Source organism: Capra hircus, chromosome 28 (assembly GCF_001704415.2).
Source record: "Capra hircus breed San Clemente chromosome 28, ASM170441v1, whole genome shotgun sequence".
Taxonomy (NCBI): Eukaryota; Metazoa; Chordata; class Mammalia; order Artiodactyla; family Bovidae; genus Capra; species Capra hircus.
The window spans coordinates 14,449,487-14,468,436 of NC_030835.1; the positions used below are offsets into that span (position 1 = coordinate 14,449,487).

The 18,950-nt window shown below is 43.8% G+C and overlaps 1 protein-coding gene across 1 annotated transcript in view; it reads right to left on the reverse strand.

Annotated features, from left to right (window-relative positions):
• Positions 1–18,950, reverse strand: part of C28H10orf11 (chromosome 28 C10orf11 homolog) — a 1,150,860-nt gene that overhangs the window by 1,124,796 nt on the left and 7,114 nt on the right. The window lies entirely within an intron of this gene.

An 18,950-nucleotide genomic window follows, 5' to 3' on the forward strand; every position in this document is an offset into this window, starting at 1 on the left:
AGATAGGAGCTTCTGGGAAGAACTTATTTTTAATGACCTTTAGTACAGCTCAGTAATTTTATTCTTTTGGAAATTATATTAAGGAAATAGTGAAGACAATGAAACAGATTTATAGGCAAAGCAGTTCATCCCAGCATTTATTAACACGAAACAGTAGAAAACAATACATGAATATACGTCAACCAAAAAGAGAATGGCACGATCACAGTGCATCTGTGAAAAAATATTATGTAACCACTGGAAAACCACATTATTCAAGAAAACTGAATCACAGGGTATAATGTTGAGGAAAAAAGGATACAAGTCTATACAGTTGACCCTGGCACAATGCAGGTTGGAACTGCACAGAGCCCACTTACACTAGGGTATTTTTTCAATCACAAGAACTTCAGCACTACACAATACGCCACGGGTGGAAGCCCAGGATGCAGGGGATCTGGATGCGGTGAGCCAACCACAAGCTACATACGGATGAACCCTCACGTCGCTCAATTGTATGTACAGCCTGAAACTCAAGTTTGTAAAAAAAAAAAAAAAAAAAAATTTTTTTTAATGTCTTACATGCTCAAATGTTAATAGTGGAATATTGGTTCATTGTTCACCTGCAAGCTTGTGGCTTTTTAAACTTTCCTTCTGTATATTTTCCCTGTATTTTTATAAAATAATTACTTTATAATCAGAACTAAAACTTGAAGAGATAATTTTAGAAAGTAAACATTTCTTTGGCACAATTTTCTGTTTCCTAGCACCAACCCACCATTTACACTTTCTGGATCTCAATTTCCTCTGTCAAAACAAAGTGTTAGACCAGTGGTCCTCAAACTGTGTTCCACAGAACCCTAGCGTACCACAAGGGGCTTCTGAGTTACTTCAAATGACTAATTTGAATTCAACTTTTAAATTACTTTAACAATTTTTTCTAATTAAAGAGCGCTATGTTCTCTCAAGTACGTTTGATACCAAATTTCAACACACTGCAGAACAGCATATTATCTTGTGCTGACAAATTAACTCATTTTATACAGATCTCCAAGTTTCTTCCTACAATTGTCTAGTTAAAAAATTTCCTGTTATTTGCAAGGTGAAATTTAAAGGGGAAAGAAAATTGTTACCATTTGCAACTACTTACTGAGTGAATTAGTATTTCGATCCTGCACGGTCTGAACCAAATGCAGGAATACTCTGAACACTGCGGCAAGTATAAGACTGCATTCTGTCTCTCACCTCAATATCAAACCCAGGGTCCATCTGAGCAGCTTCACTGCTTTCTGCTGGCTCACTTTAAAACATACTAAAACCTTTTTACTTCATAACAGTCTATATAAATTTTTGTGGAACAAGAATCCTTGTTTGATCCAAAATCATTCTTAAAAACTATCGGATTAAACCAATCTACCTCCATCTGTCTCATGGTGTGTGGGTCTATGAGGCACAGCACAGGTATCACGGGATGAGAGGAGGATTGTTACAAAGGCAGTCCAGGGCAATCCCACTTCCACTCTTACTATGTGGTACTTGATCAGTCTAAGCCTTGGTTTACTTGTAAACAGTTGCTTTTCTTTTAATCATAAACTTGGGAAGGTTCAGTGAGATAGAACAGTAAGCACTAAATAACTTAGCTGACGTTACATCATTAGTGCTTGTGTATGTGGGAGGAAGGAATGGCTGAACAGTGGACAGCTCAACATGACACAGTTTGCAGACAAAACTGACAAAAATGCTTTTGTACAGCCAACAGAAATTTCTTTGCTAAATCCAGAGCAGTTGCTCTCTAGATTGCCTGGCCCATATTCCTTTCCTCATTTCCTCACTTTCTCTATCATCTGACTAGTTTATACTTCGGAAGCACAGTCTTCTTTTAATAGTAGATCAATCTCAGATCTCCACTTTTTATCTCCCTCACCACTATCTAAACATGCACCATCTAATTTTACAATTACTTCAGGGACAAGGCTTCTAAGAAGCCCTTTTTGGGAAAAAAAAAAAAAAGCTAATACAGAAACTGTTAGTTACAATAGAACTGATCAATGCAGATCAGAAATAACAGACAAGGCAAACTTTTACTAAAAGAAGAAAATCAGATAGGATGAACTCAGGGATATGGAAAACAGTCACATGCTCCTGGCAAGGAAATACACCATAGGACTACGATCTCCCTTTTGATTTGTACAAGAGTCACAAATAACAAATGCCACATGAACCCAAGCAAAATACTCTCCAAGATGATTCAGCTGGAAGAAACAGAAGTATCAAAAATGAAATTAACGATTCCAGGGATAACTGCTCTCTTGGTCCACAACCCACAGGAGCAAGACTCTTTTGACATTCAGTATTTCATTTGATCTTCACAGCTCTGATAGGTGAGTACCATTATCCCCTGTCTGGAAAGTCACAACACAGATTAAATGATTTGCTCAGTAGGTCACAGATCATCTGTGATGGAGTGAAGACTAACAGTTAGGTATCCTGTCTCATGATTTCAGTTTTTCCACCAAATCAGCTCCAGCCAAAAGTCCCCTGACTTTGTGGTCTCCAACAAAGATTCTGAGCTTCAAACTAGCAAAATTTAAGTTTCTCATTCAAAATTTAAAAATTACAATGACAATAATGCATCATGTAATACATTATATGATGTTAACTTATTGTGGTAATCTTTTTGCAATATACACATTTATCAAGTCATTATGTTGTAGACTGTCACCTAATGTGATGTGATATCAATTATATGTCAATAAAACTGGGAAAAAATGCACCATAGTTGTGTAGTATCTAGTAATTGACAAAGCATTTGCATTCATATAAGCTATCTCCTGTGCAACTCAGAGATTTCCTGAGAAAAAAAGTGAACAGTATGCTTTGCCTGTAAGTGAGGAGAAAACAGAGACTCGTGCTTCCTGAAAGGTTGTCTGGATGAACAGCAGCAGCAATAAGACTCACACCTGAGATGGATCCAAAAACTATGGAGGCTCAACCCCCAGAGCCCCCTTATTAGGACACAATGAAGTTTGCTCTATTTTGGTGGTATTGATCTTCCTAAAGGAACAGGGAAAGTTAACCCAACCTAATTTTCTAGACTTCTAAAATACTAGCATTTGATGTAAAGATTCACTGCCTAAAGCTTAACCTACCCTGAAATATGATAAGGTCAAATATAAGTTTGGGAAGAAAAACCAGCAACAATCTTGAAGCAAGAACACGGGGAGAGCTGTCCCCTGTTCATGGGCCTGGAAGACAATTTTCCGCTTCTCTACCATTTAGTCACCAACCTACAACGGCTCACCAGGCAAAGATCTCAAAGACGACAATCGATTGAAATTGTAGGAAACACAATGGAATCCAATACAATGTGGGAGCCAAGGAGGTAGGCTTCACGGTTATACAAAACTGCATTTAGACCGTGGCTCCTCCCCGACCAGCTGTGTACTGTGGGGAAAGTCCCTTAAATTCAGCACACTCACATTTCCTGACTTTAAACTGTGAAGAACACCTAGGTTGCCATGAGGACCAGAAGTAACCAGGTGAACTTACCTGTAAAGTAGAAAGAGAGACAGACATAGAGAACAAACGTAGGACACCAAAGGAAGGAAGGGGATGTGGGGTGAACTGGGAGATTGGGATTGACATGTATACACTACTATATATAAAGCAGATAACTAAGCAGAACCTATTATACAGCACAGGGAACTCTGGTCGGTGCTCTTTGGTGACCTACATGGGAAGGAAATCCAAAAATGAGGGGATATATGCATATGTATAACTGATTCACTCTGCTGTGTAGCAGAAACTAACACAACATTGTAAAGCAACTATACCCCAATAAGATTTTTTTAAAAAAAAGGTAATAATCAGATGAAGCTATAGATGAATGGTAGTTATTGCTATCTTTTTAGACTAGTATCACGTTTTTAAACATCCACTGTAACAAGTGAGGAATCCCCAGACAGATGGCGTCTTCCAATAGAGGGGCACCTACCATGTGCAGGACCCTGCCCTGGGCACCCCTGAATGAGAAGCTGTTAACTCATTCTGGAAAAGCTCACACTCCATGGAGAGGGGGCAGAGTTACCACACAAGCCCCAAGGCATTCACAGAAATAATACCTTGCAAGCTCTCCCAGGGGAGAATGTATCCCATGTGCCAGCCCTTCATAAACAATGACACATGGAAAAACAATAATAAATATAATGAATTCTGAAAGATGAGGTTTCGAGCTTTGGTTCCAACCCTTCTGGACAAGCTTCAGGGCCTCGCCAGGTATGAAGCAGTAGCCGTCTTCTAGAAGAATTGCATTAACCATTACTCTCCTGACAGGGTAACTGCCATGTACACATGTCAGGGCCGACACTCAGGGCCCACTCAGCCAGGGAATGGGCTGCCCTCCACCAGCTCTCTATCTCACCGTCAACAAACTTCCCAACAGTGGATGCAGTAACTCTGCTTAAGTTCTCAAAGTTTTTGGTAGGTTTGGCTGTGGCCCTGCATTGTTCTAATAACTTCACCTGAATTAGTCTTCTCTCCACACTGAACCTAAGAGCATTTGCCACGGGAAGTACCACATCTCTAAGTTTCAGGTACTGGGGAACCAGGTATGCCCTGAATATTTACAGACCTAAGGGAAATAGATGGGGAAACAGTGGAAACAGTGTCAGACTTTATTTTTGGGGGCTCCAAAATCACTGCAGATGGTGACTGCAGCCATGAAATTAAAAGACGCTTACTCCTTGGAAGAAAAGTTATGACCAACCTAGATGGAATATTCAAAAGCAGAGACATTACTTTGCCGACTAAGGTCCGTCTAGTCAAGGCTATGGTTTTTCCTGTGGTCATGTATGGATGTGAGAGTTGGACTGTGAAGAAGGCTGAGCACCAAAGAATTGATGCTTTTGAACTGTGGTGTTGGAGAAGACTCTTGAGAGTCCCTTGGTCTGCAAGGAGATCCAACTGGTCCCTTATAAAGGAGATCAGTCCTGGGTGTTCATTGGAAAGACTGATGCTAAAGCTGAAACTCCAGTACTTTGACCACCTCATGTGAAGAGTTGACTCATTGGAAAAGACTCTGATGCTGGGAGGGACCGGGGGAGGAGGAGAAGGGGACGACAGAGGATGAGATGGCTGGATGGCATCACGGACTCGATGGACATGAGTCTGAGTGAACTCCGGGAGTTGGTGATGGACAGGGAGGCCTGGTGTGCTGCGATTCATGGGGTCGCAAAGAGTCGGACACGACTGAGCAACTGAACTGAACTGAACTGAACGAACAGAAGGGACTTGCTAAGAACAATAACCCATGTCCTCAGCCCTTGCAGACTTCTCCAGACAGCTCTGGGGAACCCTTGCTATCCTGAGTAGTCCCCACCTCAACTCAGCTACATGACCATCTAGGTCATGGCCATCAGAGCCATTCAAAGACCTTGGAAGTCACTTGGCCCTCAAGTGCATCCATGGAGGAATCCAGTCATACATGGCAGCTAGAAAGCCCACTGCAACCCTACTGGCATTCTCCAGAACATGTACCCCAGGCCTGACTTCTACCCACCAGCTAAAGGGGAAGAAGATAGGAAAAACCATCCACGGAGAGGGTGAGGGTGGGATGATTTGGGAGAATGGCATTGAAACATGTATAATATCATCTGTGAAACGAATCGCCAGTCCAGGTTCAATGCATGATACAGGATGGTATGGGGAGGGAGGTGGGAGGGGGGTTCAGGATGGGGAACACGTGTACACCCGTGGCGGATTCATGTTGATGTATGGAAAAACCAATACAATATTATAAAGTAATTAGCCTCCAATTAAAATAAATTTATATTAAAAAGAAAACATTGGAGGAAATCTTGATAATATCTTGCTATTGATAACTTATATGGTAGAAGTGAAAAATAAACCATGTTTTATCTATAAAAAAAGAAAAACCATCCACTATATGGTTAAATTTACCTCTACAGTCATTCTTCTGGGGTGCCCCTCAGAGGCAGGACAGTGGACAGAATGACCTTCAGGAGTCACTGGTGGCCTCCGTTTTTCTATACCCCTGGTCAGCCTGACTTTCCCTACCTGAGCCCAGCCTCCAAGAACAGAATTCAGGGTGCTGGTTTGCTACATCCAATTACAACTGGAAGGAAGGTTATCTTTCTGTGATATGATTTCAGCTCAGGCATTTGGGGAGAATTCGCAAGAGCCACCAGGACAGACTCACGATTCAGCTGTCAGCACCGATGAAGACAGCCTGCCTTCCCAGGCCCACCCTCCATGACTTCATCACTGCCTGCTCTTGGGAGGTTTCGAATCCAGAGGAGGTGAGCTACCACGGTGATGCACTTAGAAAGGACAAGAAATTCATTCTGAAAAATAAGTCCCTGAAATAAAATTTGCACTCCACCAGGCAATTCCAACGCACCCCTAAGACTGACGGCCAAGCAGGCAAAGTGCCCCCCATTCAGCTTCTCAAGGCGGACTGACAGGAAAGGCTCTTGACTTCATCCCCTCTTGCTTCCTGCCCCATCAACCCCACAAAAATGCTTTTCAGCAGATCCAATCATCACAGCTGCTGCAGAACAAATATAAAAACTAATTAGAATTTCTGAGGAACAAGGCACCTCAAAACTCACATGTTTAATCATCTAGATGGGAGTCTGCCTCAGTGAAACTGAAGAGTGTGTTGGAAAAATGGAGCTTTTGCAAACAGTGTTCTGTTTGAAAAGAATTCATCTAAACTATGCCCCGTGCTGTTATTTCTTTAGCAGCGCAAGGGCAAAAAAAAGTTAGGTCCAATTAGGGCAACTTTACTTGTAAAATAATAAAAATGAAAAGAGGCTTCCTTTGCCACCATCCTATGTTCTCACTCCACTCACATCTGCTCTACATCTGAGTTTGGAAAAGGAGAAAAGATGGAGTATAAAAACTGCAGCTGAGCTGAGACTACAGACAGCAGCAACACTCCAAATGCCACATTTTGACAGTGGTCAACAGCAAAGGGGTTTTTCTTCACCCGTTTTCTCTCACCTCACTGCTTCTCAAAGGTGCTCACAGCTCTCTCTGGAGGTATACAATATCTGGAAATTATCTATTTTTGGTAAACAAAGCTACACAGAGAAATCATCAATTTCTCTTGAACACATACCAAACTAAATCAGGCTCAAATTCCAAGTATCGTCCCCCACCTCTAACTGTGAAAGTCTTTTCTGCTCCAAAGGTCCATGCATTTACTAAAATAATTTGAGACTTCATCAGGAAGGCCATTATGCTGGCAAACATTAAATAATTCAAATGATTCCTTGTATATAAATATTTCACATCAGATATTGATTTCCGAATGAAGCGCACATGAAGAATGACCACATTAAGCAGTGTCCGAGTACATTCTGGTATTCCAAAATACAGGCAGCATCTTACTGCACAGAAAGAATGAATTCCATACAAGGTCACACATGATTATATGTACCATCTACATACAAATAAAACTGCTGCCTCTGATTCCCGTTCCTATCAGATTCAGAACATATCCAGTGGAATCTTCAAGAAGAGCAAAGTAAAAGGCTTTGAAACACATTTTTAATTTGTTAAACTGCTTCATTTTCAGGGGATTAACAGGGCTTTGATAAGGTTACAACTGATGCTGACTACTTGAACCGCCATGTCCTGAAAACACTCAATTTTAACCTTGGGTGAGACCAAGGTGAGATTTTAAGCACTACCAACCTTTAAAATTCTCTGGCTGCTATCCCCATCCTGTATCAAAAAGTAGAGGGAAAAAATCTTGTTTCTAAAAGTTGCGAGGAAAAAAAAACAAAACAAAACAGGGCTGAGATTTGACCCCAAGCCTTAAAACACCCATAGGTTTTCCCTGAGAGGCACAAACAGCAATCTTGTTAAAAGAGGTGAACAAAGAACAGAGACGCATGATCAACATCATTAACCAGGGCTCCGGGCAGCACAGAATAAACCAGCTCGAAACACACACGCACTGAAACCCCACAACTTTCCAGGCAACCTCAGGAGTGCAACAGCCCAGGATCCCAGCCAAGCTTGAAATGTGGAAAGGAGAAAGTGGGTCCTTGCTGGAGCCCCTCCCCTAGCCTCTCCAGAAACACTGGCCAATCCTTCCCTGTCCCTTCCCTGAGCACCCAAAGAAAAAAGCATAATAGGGCAAGTGGGTTTGAACCAAGTAAAATACGTCCACCTCCTCCTACCCCAAGCCAGCAGCACAAAACTGAGCAAATTAACACGCACATATAATCCCCAGATGTATCTTCCAGGAAAGTACCGCATCATTGATTGAGACAAGATTTTGTGAATGCGTGCACACACACACACACACACACACACACACACACACTCAAACTTTCTTTTACCAGGACAATAGCCGAGAAGAAAACACAACCCCTCAAGACTTAGCAAAAGCTAAATCCTGTCTCCTCTTAGCTGCAGCATTCGGCTGGATGTAGCTAAATTCACAAAATGTTCCCTTGGCATTTAAATTCTCTTTTTCTTTCCTTTTATTCTCCTTGTAAGCAGAGTTGGGGGGTGGGTGATACATAATACGTCAAAAGACAAAGCAACTTCAAAACAAAATCAGTTATTTGTAAACAATCCTTGTGGGGATTTCTGCCCCTCCTCTCCCCCCACCCCAAGAAAAACAGCCCTGCCAGTTGTAATAGAAAGCCAAGTACAGATAAATCAATTAGCTTGCTAATTTCTCCCCTCTCATTTATTTAGCTCTGCACTGTATTTGTCGTAATTGACTACAATTATGTTAATTACTAACTCCAGTATAATTACTATATTTATTGTCATTGAGCATGCGATGTACCCACAGCAAAGCTGGCATTTGTCGGGCATCAAGAAACCAAACTGTCGAGAGGTGATTCTCGGCAAACTGGCGGATGTGGCTTTGGCAAATGAAAGGGCAAAAGAGATTTCATGCAATGTTAGTTTGAAAGCACCGGTTCATTAAGGATATTAATTTTCTGATAACTACACATTTAAGCATGACACACTCACGCAGTATCTACAGGATTTTGCAATTATTAATGCGTGACAGTTTCAAATGCTAAGTGAATCAATTAAACAGCAGCATTCACAATTTGAGAAGAGATAACTGCTTCATAACTACCTAAGACTACAATTTTCACATGACAAAAAAGAGCCATTGAGGCGCCTTCAAAACCTGACAGGTCAAGAAAGAAGTTTGAAACAAAAGCACCTTACAACCATCATCTCTCCTCTTTACTTGTCAGATCAACTTTGCTAGTGTCTCCCCAGAAACGGCATCACATGCCAGCTGCCACAAGGTGATTTTTCATGTCTTGTCAAAGAAATCTTTTATTCTATTTGCTCTGCATTAACATGTTACATTTATTGATCAAGGGCCTGTTCCTCAGCCACAGCAGGGCACTGAGCTCTCCATGCCTACAGGGCTTTGATGTCCCGGTGACATTCGAGCCCGAATAATGCACATACTAAATGGATTTAATGCAGAAATGTGTTTGGGTCTGACAGTTACATTAATAACAGCCCCTCACACTGATAAATATGCAATTGCTACTATTAAGAGTTACCCAATTATGGGGAAAATATTTCTCTACCTTATAAATAAATCCATCAGGGGAAAAAAAAAACTTTTAACAATGGTGCATTTTCTTAAAACACTTCTCCAGCTGCAGAATACAGCCCGTGTGCGTGCGGGGGTTAACACCCCCTCTCCCAACCCTCCTCTCCAATTGTTTTTAGTAAGTCTTACTTTATCTCAAAAATGGTTCAGAGATTTTAAAAAAAAAAAAGCTCTTTTGTCGGTCTTCCCTGCTCTATCCGTCTCTTATTTCTTCAGAATCAGAGAAAAAGCAGACACCCAAGAGACTGCAAAATTGGGTTCTGTATAAACTCAGAGAGGAGCTTAACAGAGGTGGTGCAAAGGTGGGGGGCACATAGCTGATCCCCATAATGATGGGTCTGGAGGAGGAGGTGACTTTTTCTTTAAACTCTAAAAGGAAACCTGAGCATGTGTGTATGTCTCTCCCTCGTTTAAAGTCCTGAGCGGCCTTGTGCTGCAGCACTGATGAGGGTGAGAGTGCAAAGGCGAAGAGAAAGCAGCTGGGACAGAAGAGAGCTTTTATGGGGAAAGTCTCGGCCAGGGAGCATTTGTAGTTATCACATCCCTGCAACTAAACACAGACACCCAGCAAAAAAGCGCAATCGCTCCCCTTTCATCATAAAGGGGCAGGAACAGCTGAAATCACCAACACGGCAGTCCCTGTGTGCATGTAAGTGAGTGCACGTCCAAGTGCGCACGCACGCGTGCACGTGTACACACACACACACACACACACACACCCCTTCTTTTCCCTCCAGAACCAAAAGTCATGCACACAGCCATCTGTCTCAAGGTTCTTCATCCTGAGGCTGCGACAGCAGAGCCACGGCAAATGCTGAGCCGCTTTTGCCCCTGAGAGTGGCCGTGGCCGTCTAAGGCACACCCAGGGTTGGGGGGAGGTGGAGGCGATAAAGGGGATGAGGTCTCGGAACCCTCAACTCCCAGCCGACCCAGGCCTCACAAGGTCTTTGTACATCAGGAAGGCTTGGGAGAAACTGGAGCGAGAAGGAAATGTAACAGACATTCCTTCTTTGGCTCCAACCTGGAGCTGTAGGAGCCATTCTGATCCTGCTACTGTGAATTCTACAGGTCATTTGTGATTTTAAAAAACAAACCCCCCTCCAGGGGGGGAAAATGACTGCCTGTCTTCAAAGAAAACACTGATTTAAATCATGAGGAACAATCTAGAATAACTGTAAAGCTGAAGTCAAACCACAGGAGCCATTTAATCCCAGCTCTCCCATTTAACCATCAGTGTGGTCTGAGGGAGATTTCCTTTATCTGGGCCTCAGTGGCTCCATATGGAAAAGGCTGGTGGAAAGACTGAATGAGCTGACACCCAGTAGGTGTTCTGCCCAGCCTTACTTAGCATGTAGCAAGTACTCCATGACACCAGTTCTGTGTTAATAAGAAAATAAACATGATGACTGGTATCACTTATTTGGTCCCTTTTCCCTGGACTCCTTTGCACAACCTAGCAAGTCACCTCTGGGTACTTATCTATGGGGCTGCTTTCTCTCATGAAGCTCTCTCTGACAGGACTCAAAGGTCCTCCTCGACACAGTGCAGCTGGCATGGCAACGGGAAGGCTCTTTGGTCCAAAGCTGTCTTACTTTGGCCTCACCCAAAGTAAGGTGAGGCCTTACTCCAGGCCTCACCCACTAAATGCTCACCCCATCAATGCAATAGAACCTCATGGTTTAGAAGATGCAAGACCAGTGAGTAGAGAGTCTGAAAGGGTTAAGCTCACCTGTCTCTCCCCACACCTGTTCCCTCAAATCACCACTGCCCCCAACAGCCACCCTGACAGCACAGAGCAGCATCACCACATGCATAACGAAGACCTCAGAGCAGAGCAAGGCAGAGGGAGGGGGGAGCAGCAGGCAGGGCCCAAGCTCCAAACAGCTTAGGGGAGAGAAACTTTACCAAGAAAGCAAACCCAAGATTCTGGGTTTCTGGTCCCAGTGGTTAAGATGCCACACTTTCAGAGCAGGGGGTACAGATTCGATCCCTTGTCTGGGAACCAAGACCTCACATGCCACAACATGAGGTTAAAAAAATAAGAAAAAAATAAAAATAAACCCAAGGTTCTGAAGGAGTTAAATGGGTGAGATGAGAAATAAAAGGCTTTCACTTAAAATGTCTAGGAATTTCTCATCCTGGAGGCAGCCCTGTAGGAAATATGGAGACAAGGTTTATGAAAGCCCTTTCTAAACCACACTGCCACACTGCAAGTCATGGTTGCATGGAGCAGCACCATCGCTAAGAAAGCTGAACCTCAGGAAAGCCCCATGTCCTCTCAGACAACTCTCATCAATTGCCCACCACTTCCCCACCTTGGTCTTATACTCTATGGCTCAATACCCCCATTTTCTGGCCAATGGGTGGAAATCTGCAAAGTCAGGACAGTTTGTGGGGAGAGAGGCAGGAAAGTACCATATAAACCTCTTTTGCAGTGGCCTGCTACCCACTCCCCTCACCATCTTCCCTCCCTCCCTGTTTTACTTGAAGCTGTTTTTGGTAACAACACAGTCACAAAGGGCTTCCCCGCTGGCTCAGAGAGTAAACAATCTGTCCGCAGTGCAAGAGACAGGAGATGCAGGTTCCATCCCTGGTTTGGGAAGATCCCCTGGAGGAAGATACGGCAACCCACTCCAGTATTCTTGCCTGAAAAATCCCATGGACAGAGGCACCTGGCAGGCTGCAGTCCTAAGGGTCACAAAGAGTTGGACGCAACTGAGCAACTAAGCATGCACGCACAGTCACAAAGGTCACTTCAGAAAGTGCCGTAAGTCAAGGAAATATGAGTCTTGCTACTGAGACATTAAGTATTACCTGCCAGCTCATCTTCCACTTCACCTTTTGACTGTATGTCCGGCTGGTAGTTAGAGACACTAGACTGGCCGATGATATTTTTAGAACCAAAAAAAAAAAAAAAAGGCAGGAGCCGGGGGTTACTTTTCACAGCATTGCCCAGCTCAGAGAGAACACGGCTTCTAATATGTAGACCCTGCCTCCTTTAATCACTCAAGGCTTATCAAGACCCTAGAACTATTGTGAAAATTCACCAACAGTTTCTCTTACTAAACCCTGTCTTTCCCATCATCATCTCTTCCTCTCAACTCTCACCAACAAGAGCTCTGTTGCCACCCCCACTCCAATATCAGTGAGCTCCCCAAGTAAGACCACTATATTTGGGTTTTCAAAACAAATATGAACAAGGCCCTTGATGGCAAAGAAATGGTTTGATGAAGACCCAATACTAACAGAACATGCCCTTCGAGCTGTTCTCCTAAGAGTCTAGGCAGGGAACTCTCCCTTACTCATTCCTACTGTAATTTGAACACAGGAATGCTTCTAGTTGGGAATGATGAAAAATGCGTGTAAGATAAAGTGGGTTTAGCCTATGCAATGTCAGACAGTTGGCAAACCCAGGTATTTGTACCAGTTAGAAGAGGCTAGGCTATGCTGTATTAAATATTCTGTCTTACGACACAAATTTCTCATTTACAATCTATGTCCAACATAGATCAGCAATGGATTCTGGCCATTTATGGTCAGAACCCAAGACTGACAATCATAGCAAGCAGAAGAGAAAGTTGCAAATTATGTGCTGGTTCTTAAAGTTTCTGCCCATTGGTCATACCAAAGGGTACAAAGGTGTGCAAACATACCACATGCAGAAAGAGGAAATCTTGACTGTTTGTGAGGAATCCCAATGACTATCAGAGAGTGAACTGGCCCTGATGGATAGTCAAGGGTGGGTTTTTAGCTTCTCTAGTGCCATGTTTGAGAACTAACCGTGGCTATGCTTACTTAAGACCTATTATTTGTGTTAAGCACTTTATACACAGTTGGCTTCCCTGCTAACTCAGATGGTAAATAATCTGCCTACAGTGCAGGAGACCCAGGTTCAATCCCTGGGTCAGGAAAAACCCCTGGAGAAGGGAATGGCTACCCACTCCAGTATTCTTGCCTGGAGAATTCCACGGACAGAGGAGCCAGGCGGCTACAGTCCATAGGTCGCAAAGACTCGGACATGACTGAGTGACTAAACCGTCACTTTATACAGTTACACATTCAATATTTTTGTAACTAGCCCAAGGGCAGTTAAACAACTAGTGAAAGACAGTCATAAGATTTCAAGACAGGATGGTCTGACCACAAAGCCTTGGTTCTTTTCATTACACTGCCCATTTTCCCAACTGGGAAGCAAGCTAACAGGCCCAGTGCTGCCCAGCTGTTAGTAACCAGGCATCGATGCGGTGGTGTGTTCATCCTCAAAGATCTGACAGTGTACCCAGTGTCCACCGCTCTGCCTGGTGGGAAGAACAGAGCCACAGTTTTACTGGAGCTGCCCAGCTCCCCAGTCATCACTGTCATCCTTGACAAAGTCAGAGAAGCAGCAAGCTCTCACCTAAGACATCTCCTAAGCAATTCTCCCATCCAGTACATTTACCAGAGGGATGCTAAGTAAGATGCAAATGCCAATCATTTTTAAAACGTAAGCTTCCTGTTTCCATAGATCAATTAAGCTCTCTCAATGTCACTGTCATATTGACACAGGTGTGTTTATCATTGTGTGCCGTGGGAACTCTGCTCTGCCCACTGTGTTCACAAGCTCAGTGGGCAACCTACTCAGGGCCCATGGGAGAGAGAAATGGGCCACCAGAGAGAATACTGTCCTTTCCCAGTCCAGGGAGAAGCAAGATGAAAACTGCAACATACTATTACCAAGTTCTCTTTTCCTTGATCAAGGAACCAGCACTGGTGATGGCAGAGGATTCTCTGTATTGATCAGAGAAGTAAAAGGAAAAAACAAACAAACAAACAAAAAGAGTTAAAGGAAGAGTTTGGGACAATGGATATTCAAATATTCCTGGTAGCATAGATTGGTATCACCTCTCAGGGGCAACTTGCCATCTGCATCAAGGCCTTCTGACTATTCTGTCCCCAGGAATTTGTCCCAAACAACTAATCAGAGATATTCATCAGTGAGTATCACAAGGCAATTTATATTAATTAAAAGGCAATTTTAATTAATTAAATTTATATTTAATACGAGAGATTTTATAACAGTAAAAATCTGGAAACAATTTAAATGTCCAACAATAAGAAATAAGAATGAGAAGGACTGATGCTGAAATTGAAGCTCCAGTACTTTGGCCACTTGATGTGAGGAACCGACTCATTTGAAAAGACCCTGATGCCGGGAAAGATTGAAGGTGGGAGGAGAAAGGGACGACAGAGGATGAGATGGTTGGATGGTATCACCGACTCAATGGACATGAGTTTGAGCAAGCTCTGGGAGTTGGTGATGGACAGGGAAGCCTGGTGAGCTGCAGTCCATGGGGTCACAAACAGTTGGACACAACTGAGCAACTGAAGTGAAGAAACAAGAAACCATTAAAACATGTAATGCAGTATTTATTGAGATGGGAATATGCTTCCAACACAGTGTAAGCAACAGCATCATTTTAAAGATATTTGGCATCAGGAAACACCCAAGACAATAAAATGTTAACAATGGAGCTTCCTGGGTGGTAAGATTATCAGAGAAAATTTGAAAGAGGGTTTCTGTCATACCCTTCTGGTTTTCCCAAGATTTCTATACTGATCACGGTTTTATTATTTAGCAGATTGTCTTCAAAAAATAAAATCTAAAGCACACTCTCATGTAGATATAAACACTGGATGGATACATGATCATTAACGCATTCAAGTGCAAGGGACACAACATCACTCCTCTTGGCTGTTACCTAATAAGCTTCCTAAACCCTCTGTAGCCATTACAGGGGAGATGGCAGGACCCTACCTGCCCCTAGGAATCATGTCCAGAGAGCTGGTCCCAGTTCATTGTCTTTGTGGCTCACCTGGGTTTCATCCAGTCATAACAGGAAGGATGAGATCCGAGTTGAGAGAGTAGGTATATCTGAGTCTTTTAAGGAAACCAGGAATTTTATTTGGACCTTTGTCTTGCTTCTCTTTCCAACCTGTCAGGGAACATACTGGGTCCAGGGACTTTTATCCTCCCAGGACAGAGTCACAGAAGCAAGACAGCCTCAGTTTCCAAGACTTTTTGCATAGAGAAGTAACCAGTCTACTACTGTACAACCCAATCGAGGGAGGGATGGATTCACAGCTAATGCAGGAGAGAAGATCCTGAGGCGTAATGGAAAGAAAAAATAATGTTTCAGAGCTTATAAATCCATAACCACCCTCCCCTCCAGCATGAATGGGTAGCCATAGAGCAAATCAGCAGAAACTTTCATGAACGAAATGAACAATGATGATGGTGAATGGCTTTGAATTAACAGCAAGACAACAGAGAAGGATGTCCTGATCGTGAGTGGTTAACTGAAGCCTAGTGCCTCTCTTTTAACTAACATCTTGGCAAGAAGTAATACAAATCTAGCCCCACAAGAAATTCTCATGTTAGTATATGCATGGACTAACTCTGGAGGATGACAAAACTACCAGTAGTTACCAGTGCAGGTGGGAACCAGGAAGCAAAGGACATATATGTAAGGGAGAGTTTCTTTTCATTTGTTACAGGTTTGTTCCTTCTAAAAATTATGCCATGTGTACTAGTAAATATTTTTAAATGAATAAGCAGAACTCCTTGCCTCAAAACAAGCTTCAGTCTAAAGCACAAACAGATTGCGGCTGATTCTGTGATTTATAGGAGTAGCAAAATTTGTATTAGGGGCTATGGCTCTATTTAAGGCAACACCCTGACATGACTCTCTGGATGAGATAAGGAAGCCTGCAGAGATGTCCTGTAAGAAGAAGCCGGGTGATTCTTCCAAACATAACAAAGTGAGAAGAATTTTGTGTTTCTGAGGGTAGCGCTGGAAAGACGATCAGGAACATGGAAAGCAGAGAAAGTGGCTGGGAAAGAGGGGCACCTGGTCACATGCAGGAGACCTGATCCTGAGGAGAGGAACAGCCAGGGAGAAACTCCCCAGGGCAAGGGAGTACCCAGAAGACTTCAGGAAGAACACTATCCCAGCGTCTCCTGCTGCATGCAAAATTACCTCCCTGCCTCTCCCAGTACACTCTGAACTGGCATAATACACAGTAATGTTGTACTGAGCTTCAAGGGAGATGAAGCGGGTGTCGAGAATGGGACCAGATAGGCTGCCAAGAGGGAGAACAGAAGACAGAGCAGAGAGTTAGAACCACGAGCTACAGTAAATCCAGATGCAGAGCAATTATAGGGTGATATGCTCCCCGCCAAATCCCGTGGAAATGACAAGACAGGGCTGGGAAGAAACCTTTTACAAAAGGTGGGACAGGGATCCGCAGTATTTCCTCTGGATATGACGATCCCCTCAGCCTGGCAGGAATCACATTCCCACTTGTGTGGTAGGTAAGTTCATGATCTTTCTCTTCCCTTCTCCCTTTCTCTCCCCAAAGAGGAATTAGATAAGCATCTCAATCATCTTTAAATTTTTATCCAACTGAAGGCAAAGGACGTGTGTAAGCTTACATCTTCCTCTGACACCCAAGAGAAACAGTGCCACCTCCCCTTGCCCCCAAGTTAGGTAAATAAAACCATCAAAGATGAGTCAGTCTCACTATAACCACATCAAGTCTGCATTCTGGTCTGTAACTCCCTCCAGCTTACCCAAGTCCTAATATAAACCCTCCCATGAGACCTCACTCCTCCATGGCTCATCCCTGCCCCGGCCCAGCTACAACTCACACACTGACCACAGCACAAGCAAGAACAGGTTCCTGATCAGATCATTCCTCAAACTCGACACTTACAAAAACTCTTCTCCTCTCAACAAAAAGTTAACAAAAGTCTTAATTCCTTTCCCTTTTTCTGAACCAACCTCCTTCTCACAAAATTTTCCTGCCTCCAGGCCCAACCATTTCCTATGATAAGTCCTTAAAGATCCAGCCTCTCAGAGCCAAGAACCCCTTCTCAGAGAGGCAGGGCCCCATAATGTGACAAAGACGGCCCTGTTTCCTCAGACCTGACAGCCCAGTCCCATGACCTGTGACTGCTCATACCCGTCCCAGGGCCCAGCCTCCTCAAACCCACATCCGGGCTCCCAGCAGCAAGGCAGCCACTGCCTGAGTCAAGAGCCCCAAACACCCAGAGGCCGTCACATGGGAAGAACCTTCTGCCCCAGCCTACTCTGGGGAGCTGCGTAAGGTACACACGTGACTCAGGCACCATCAGTTGAGACTGTATTCTGTCCCCTTCTTGGGTAGGGACCAAAAACCATCCTTCATTTGTTTAGAGTCAGAGTTTATTTGGCACCCTCTCACCACTCTGTATTACTCTATGAATTTTCCATTTCCACGTCTTCTCAGAAGCCCACAAACCCCTTGAGAGTCAGGGAGCACACTGCGCCCACTCCCTTCCAACACAATTCCCTGGATGCCCCTTCTGTGCAGACGATGCATCTCAGCACAGCCGTGAGCTCCTAAGCACCAGCCCATGAAGCTCTGCTGGCTTTGCTTGAAGTCCCTTCCACCCTCTGGTGCCTTAAAGCCCCAAGCTTTGTCCATGTTCGCTAGAATCTATAATGCCCGAGTGTCCTGCCTTGGAGAGAAGAGACTCCACACTGTGGAAGAAGTAAAGTACCGGAGCCCTGGGGTGGGACTCCAGCTCCTCCTTCTCCTTCCACCTGGAGACAGTCTGTTCTACCAGAGGACAGCACGGCTCTCAAGGAGACACTTGGGGAAAAGCTCTGCGTGGAGCCATCTCCTTAGGAAAAGCCACCACCCAGATCCCTGCCAATTTATCCCACTGATAGCTGCTTTCCAAGAACCTCCCAGCTCCCTCCCTCGAGTCCCCAAACCAGTCACAATTCAGAACCTTTTAGGAAGAAATAACTGTTTTCTCCATTGGAATAATATAGACAATCACACTTACCTTCTCTGCCAAGTCTGGAACAGTTGTTTGAGCTTCCCTCCCACCTACCCCATGCCAACAGCATTGGAATTACTTTGAAATACCATCTGGGAGAAATCATCATCACAAATATTTAAAGTCTCAATTCATAAAAAGGCAAAGAAAAAATAAAAAGAACAACACGGACACTCTACCTTGGATTCGGCAAATCTTTGCACAATGGGGTCATCCACAAAAGCATCCCTAAATGCCCCCAACTCACCTGCTGGTTCTCTCTCTCTTCCTCTCCACGAGTTTTCTAATATGACGCACGGGCAAAGAACAAAGTGACACTGACGGCCCCTCGTAGGGACACATGTAAGCCAGAGGACACTCACACTCACTGTTTTGTGGGTGCAAGAAGGGAGCCAGAGGACCTCGTGAAGCAGAGTCACACCTTTGGGGTCCCTTTGGAAACCTGGGCTGTCTGGCTTTTATCTGCAGGCCTTC